The 6,172-nt window shown below is 57.2% G+C and overlaps 1 non-coding gene across 1 annotated transcript; it reads right to left on the bottom strand.

Moving 5' to 3' along the window:
* Positions 1-984: 984 nt before the first annotated feature.
* TRNAT-GGU (transfer RNA threonine (anticodon GGU)) lies at positions 985-1,060 on the bottom strand. The gene has a single exon. It is a non-coding gene; the product is annotated as a tRNA-Thr (tRNA).
* Between the last annotated feature and the right edge of the window lie 5,112 nt (positions 1,061-6,172).

The following is a 6,172-nucleotide window of genomic DNA, read 5'->3' as shown; positions in this document are numbered from 1 at the left end:
TTTTTTTATAGTCTGGCCCTCCAACGGTCTGAGGGACAGTGAACTGGTCCCCTGTGAAAAAAGTTTGGGGACCCCTGGTCTATAGAATCCCCCTCCATGTCCCATCGTTTCCAGGGCCCCTGCGAACGGTCCACTTCTGCCTGCTCTCTCATCTTTTTAATTTCTTCTTTAAAATATATTCAGAGTCAACAGAAAAAAACCAAAAAACTTCAAGGTAATTTTGTTGTATATGGAACATGAATTTCTTCTCGTGAACTTGAGGAGCCCAGAGCCTGTTGCCTGCCTGCCAAGGTGCCACGCTGCCCGGGAGCGGCTCGTGAGCTCTCAGGAGCGGCTCTGCCCGGCGGTGCCAGGGTGCGCCGTGCTTCCGAAGCTGCCCTCCCAGCTTTCCGGTTTCCATTGCCCAACGTGCGGCTGCTCGGGTTACACCTGATCGTAGTTTGCCATGTTTTGCTTTCATGTATTCAGCAGTTTATAAATGATGATATACAGCAGAATACGTACACGTGTGTAATGTGGCACACGACTAGAATGCTGGTGCCCACGTGGCTGCCGCCCAAGGGAGGATTAAGTGTCTCTACCCTGCCCTGTCCATGTCTTCACACCACCCCGACCTCGATGACCTCTCCCCAGACTTGATGATGGCTGCCTATCTCTTAGCCTTTCTTTCTTTCTTTCTTTCTTTTTTTTTTTTTTTTTTTGTATTTTTCTGAAGCTGGAAACAGGGAGGCAGTCAGACAGACTCCTGCATGTGCCCGACCGGGATCCACCCGGCACGCCCACCAGGGGGCGATGCTCTGCCCATTGGGGGCATCGCTCTGTCTCCACCAGAGCCACTCTAGCGCCTGGGGCAGAGGCCAAGGAGCCATCCCCAGCGCCCGGGCCATCTTTTGCTCCAATGGAGCCTTGGCTGCGGGAGGGGAAGAGAGAGACAGAGGAAGGAGAGGGGGAGGGGTGGAGAAGCAGATGGGCGCCTCTCCTGTGTGCCCTGGCCGGGAATTGAACCCGGGACTTCCGCACACCAGGCCGACGCTCTACCACTGAGCCAACCGGCCAGGGCCTAGCCTTTCTTTAGGACGTTGTTGAGCTCAGGGGTGGTCTCTGTCAGTGTGGGTGCCCGGTTCTCCCCTTCTCCTAACGTCCCATTTCAGCTCCCAAGTCCCTCCTCCTGGCCCCTCATTTGTTCCCCAGGCCCCACTTCTAGGTTTCAGTCAGGCTTGCTTTGGTGCAAGGAGGTCTCGGTGTCTCCACACCTCCTCCGTGGCCACCCGGGGTCCCTGCCGGTGGTCACTGTCGCGGCCAGCACCCTTGCTGACCCCACCGGCCACCCCTTTCTTCGTGATTTTCCTACCTATCCACGCACCCTAAACACGTGGCTTGGCTTTGTACTTTATACAGAGGGAATCGTGTCTTTTTTTTTGTATTTTACTTTTCACATCCGACGTATGGGACACACCCAGGCACGTGGAGCTGTGACACGTGCATTTTCACCGCTGGGGACGGTCAATCTGATGAAGGTAGAGACAGGAATTTTCAGAGGAACACACTGTGTGACTCAGTGTATGGAACTTTGTTGAGACTTGCCTTACCATACAGCGTGGGGCCAGTTTCATAGACACGCTGTGTGAGCTGGGAGAGAAGGCGGGCGCCATGGGCTGAGGCACTCTGGGGGTCTGGCAGGCCGAGTTTGCTAGTGTGGGGGTTCCACCTGCTACATCCTCACTGATGTTTCCGTTTGCTTTTTGCTGCCGACCACTGAGAAGTGTGTTAATATCTTCCACACTTGAATGGTGTCGATTTTTACTTTATAAACGTTCAAGCAGTTTGAGACGATCAAACTTTAAATTGTGATACCTTCCTGGAGGATTAAAACTTTTATAGAATGACCCTATCTCTAGCAGTGTTGAATTCCCTTTTTATTTGAATAATTTACCTGCAAACGGCTGCATCTTCTCTACATACACAACCATGTCCTCTACGGACGAGGGCAGTGGTGCTTTGCTCTGGCCTCGCGCTGTGGCTTGGACTCCAGCACAAGGCTGGACGGCAGTGGGGATGGCATGGGACCTTACCGCATTCCTAAGAGCCAAGGGTCAGCACGCCACACGTCACCACTAAGTGTGGAGGGTGGATTCTATCAAATCAAATCAGGTACTCTCTGCTCAGACCCCCGAACCCTTGAGTGGCTTCCCACATCACTCAGCACAAAAGACCAAGTCCTTGGTGACCTGCAAGCCAGTCTCAGTCACTGGTTCTCACCTGGATGACCCCAAAGTCGGCCCTGCTCCGTCTTGTCCAAGGACAACCTATTCCTAATACAGCCACAGTGAGGTCATTATAGATGTCATCACACGTCACCATTCCAAGGCTCACAGCCCTGTAATGTTCCCTTCAGAGTAAAATCCCACATCTTTCCAGAAGTCCCCACGGGTGGCAGGATTCGGCCATGGGGCTCCGTGCTGTGTTTCGGCCTGCCGGGGTCACTCCCAGCCAAGGCCCCACCCTGCTCTCCGTCAGCGAGGGGTGTCTTTCCCCCTGGGCCAACCCCCCTGGCCTCTGCTCAGCGTCTCCGCCCCCAGGCCCTGCCCTGCTCTCCGTCAGCTGGGGGTGCCTGTCCCCCTGGGGGCAAGCTCCCCTGGCCTCTGCTCAGCGTCTCCTCCCCAAGGCCCCCGCCCTGCTCTCCGTCAGCGAGGGGTGCCTGTCCCCCTGGGCCAACCCCCCTGGCCTCTGCTCAGCGTCTCTGCCCCAAGGCCCCGCCCTGCTCTCCGTCAGCGAGGGGTGCCTGTCCCCCTGGGCCAACCCCCCTGGCCTCTGCTCCGCGTCTCCGCCCCATGGCCCCGCCCTGCTCTCCGTCAGCTGGGGGTGCCTGTCCCCCTGGGCCAGCTCCCCTGGCCTCTGCTCAGTGTCTCTGCCCCAAGGTCCCGCCCTGCTCTCCGTCAGCGAGGGGTGCCTGTCCCCCTAGGGGCCAGCTCCCCTGGCCTCTGCTCAGCATCTCCGCCCCAAGGCCCCGGCTGGCCCGCTGGGCATGTGCTCAGCGCCCCAGTGCTCCTGACCCTCCTGACCGCTGTGTGGCCGGTACTTTGCCCTCACACTTGCTTCATCTGACGCCCTGAAGGGGGTTCAATGGCAGCCCTGAAAAGACACATCCATCCAGAACCCACGAATGAGACCACATCTGGGACAAGAGCCTTTGCAGATAAACCTAAGGATCTCGAGATCATCCTGGATCGGGGTGGGCCCTAAATCCTATGACCAGTGTCCTTAGAGAGAAGAGATGGGGAGAAGGCGCCCAGAGGTTCTGTGAAGACAGGGCGGCGGGACTGCAATGACACACCCGCGAACCAGGAAATGCCGTTCGCGGCCAGCGCTGCGTGGCCCCAGGGGTCTCCCTCCGCCTCCTGAAGCTGGCACCGCCACCAGGCCACCTGGACTGGGCACTCTGGGCCCCCAAACTGCACAAGAACATGTTTTTGTTGTTTTGAGCCACCAAGTTTGTGGCCATTTGTTACTACAGCCTTAGGAGACTGCTCTACCTACTATATAATTTATTTATTACCTTTTATTACATTCTATATTCATCACTGTTCGCTCCACGAGGGCACCAGTCATTATTTATTCACAACGCATTTCAAACACCAGTGCCTGGCACACGGCAGGCACTCAAGCCTGAAGAAGAATTGATGTATGAAGTGTGGTAAATCCCAGTTAAGTATTCTACGACCTCGCTGGGTGAGTGGGCTGTCCCACAGCCACACGTAGGTGTGCTGCCACCAGCGAAGGGATGGACCAGACGCTGACACGCAGGCGGGAAGGAGGCGGGAGGGACGGGCCCAGACCACCGAGCTGCGAGGAGAAAGCCAGACACGAGAACACGCCGTGTGGCTGCATCAGATGAAGTCCTAGAAAAGGCGAATCTAACCACCAAGAGGGAAAGCAGATCGGGGGTCCCCCAAGGCCCGGGGTGAAGACTGACGGACTGCAGAGGGGTATGAAGGAACTGCTGGAGGGTGAGGAGAATGTCCTGTATCTCGGTTGTGGTGGCGGTTACACTGGTATCTACATTCACCAAACTACCCTTAAAACGGGTGCATGTTACTGTGTGGAAATTATATCGCAAGAAGGTGAGGCCCTGGCCGGTTGGCTCAGTGGTAGAGTGTTGGCCTGGCGTGCAGGAGTCCCGGGTTCGATTCCTGGCCAGGGCACACAGGAGAAGCGCCCATCTGCTTCTCCACCCCTCCCCCTCTCCTTCCTCTCTGTCTCTCTCTTCCCCTCCTGCAGCCAAGGCTCCATTGGAGCAAAGTTGGCCCCGGGTGCTGAGGATGGCTCTATGGCCTCTGCCTCAGGCACTAGAATGGCTCTGGTTGCAACAGAGCGACACCCCAGATGGGCAGAGCATTGCCCCCTGGTGGGCGTGCCGAGTGGCTCCTGGTCGAGTGCATGCAGAGTCTGTCTGCTTCCCTGTTTCCAACTTCAGAAAAATACCAAAAAACCCAAAAAATAAAACAACAACAAAAAAACAAAAAAAAGGTGATAAAACAAGATGGTTTATTTGTTTAGAATAATGTCGCCATTATCTAAAGCTAATACCCGCCGTGGACCCTGGAGCAGGTCTAAAGACATTATTTTCAAGTCCAAAAATATGTGGCAATAGTGTACAGTGTAAGGAAGCAGAAAATATATCAATAAAACCAAAGAGACAGCACAGGTGGTTCTGACCATGGGGAGCTTGACTCAGGACACGCACACAACACGGCAGTGTGAACGGGGCCCAGGACACGCACACAACACGGCACCGTGAACGGGACCCAGGGCACGCACACAACACGGCAGTGTGAACGGGGCCCAGGACACGCACACAACACGGCACCGTGAACGGGACCCAGGGCACGCACACAACACGGCACCGTGAACGGGGCCCAGGACACGCACACCACACGGCACCGTGAATGGGGCCCAGGACACGCACACCACACGGCAGTGTGAACGGGGCCCAGGACACGCACACCACACGGCACCGTGAATGGGGCCCAGGACACGCACACAACACGGCAGTGTGAACGGGGCCCGGGACACGCGCACAACACGGCGCCATGAACGGGACCCGGGACATGCACACAACACGGCACTGTGAACGGGGCCCAGGACACGCACACAACACGGCACTGTGAACGGGACCCGGGACACGCACACAACACGGCACTGCGAACGGGGCCCGAGACACGCGCACCACACGGCGCCGTGAACGGGGCCCGGGACACGCGCACAACACGGCAGTGTGAACGGGGCCCGGGACACGCACACAACACGGCACCGTGAACGGGGCCCGGGACACGCGCACCACACGGCACTGTGAACGGGGCCCACACTGTGGCCCCGCTGGCGGCAGCGTCCCCTGTCTGCATCCGTCCCGGACATAGCCCAGCCTTGGTCACGCTAGAGAACCTCTGCTGGGCTCACCGGGTGGCTGCCCGGGGATACTGGTAGTTGTTCATTACCCCCACCCACCTCACCGCTGCCTCTCACTACCTCGCTGTGGTGCCTTCTGATAACAGCCTGGTGTTCACCTACGAGGCAGAGTTGACTCTGGCTTATGTATTTGACAGTGGAGCTGAGTATTAATCGGTTATTGATTCAGAAACACTGTTAGTGGCTTCAGTTGTTTTATAAGCAAAATGCCAGACTAACCTCTCACATGAATATTGATGCAAAAATCCTAAATAATGTATCAGCTAACAGGAGCCAGCAGGACACAGAAGGACAGAACGTCACGAGTGTTGCGGGTCAGGCCTCCCGGGACGCAGGCTCTGAGACGGAGAGCAGAGATCGGTGTGAGACATGGGTTAGCGAGTGCCCTGGGGAAAGGAAGGAGGCAGGGCTGGGCCCGCTCTCGACCCTGTGGGCAGATCTAAAGGTGAGGCACACTCAGCAGCCCCATGCCGTGGGGCGAGGGCCTACTGCGCGCTTCCTCGGAGACCGCTGTTGGATGCAGTGACCCCAGAGGGGAGGGTCAACTCGGGGGAGGTTCTCTTTAGCTGGGCGGTCCGCAGAGGAACAGCTGAGGGCCCAAGGCCAGCGACACTTCAGTAGCTGGGGCCAGAGTCCTTTGTCCCTGAAGGGGATTACCAAGCACAGAGCAGCAGCCAGGGCCAGGCCAAGGCTGCCGGGCCAGACA

The sequence above is a fragment of the Saccopteryx bilineata genome, chromosome 10 (assembly GCF_036850765.1).
Source record: "Saccopteryx bilineata isolate mSacBil1 chromosome 10, mSacBil1_pri_phased_curated, whole genome shotgun sequence".
NCBI classification, from domain to species: Eukaryota; Metazoa; Chordata; class Mammalia; order Chiroptera; family Emballonuridae; genus Saccopteryx; species Saccopteryx bilineata.
The sequence above is the reverse complement of the archived record's forward strand: the minus strand, read 5'-3'. Positions and strand labels throughout refer to the sequence as shown.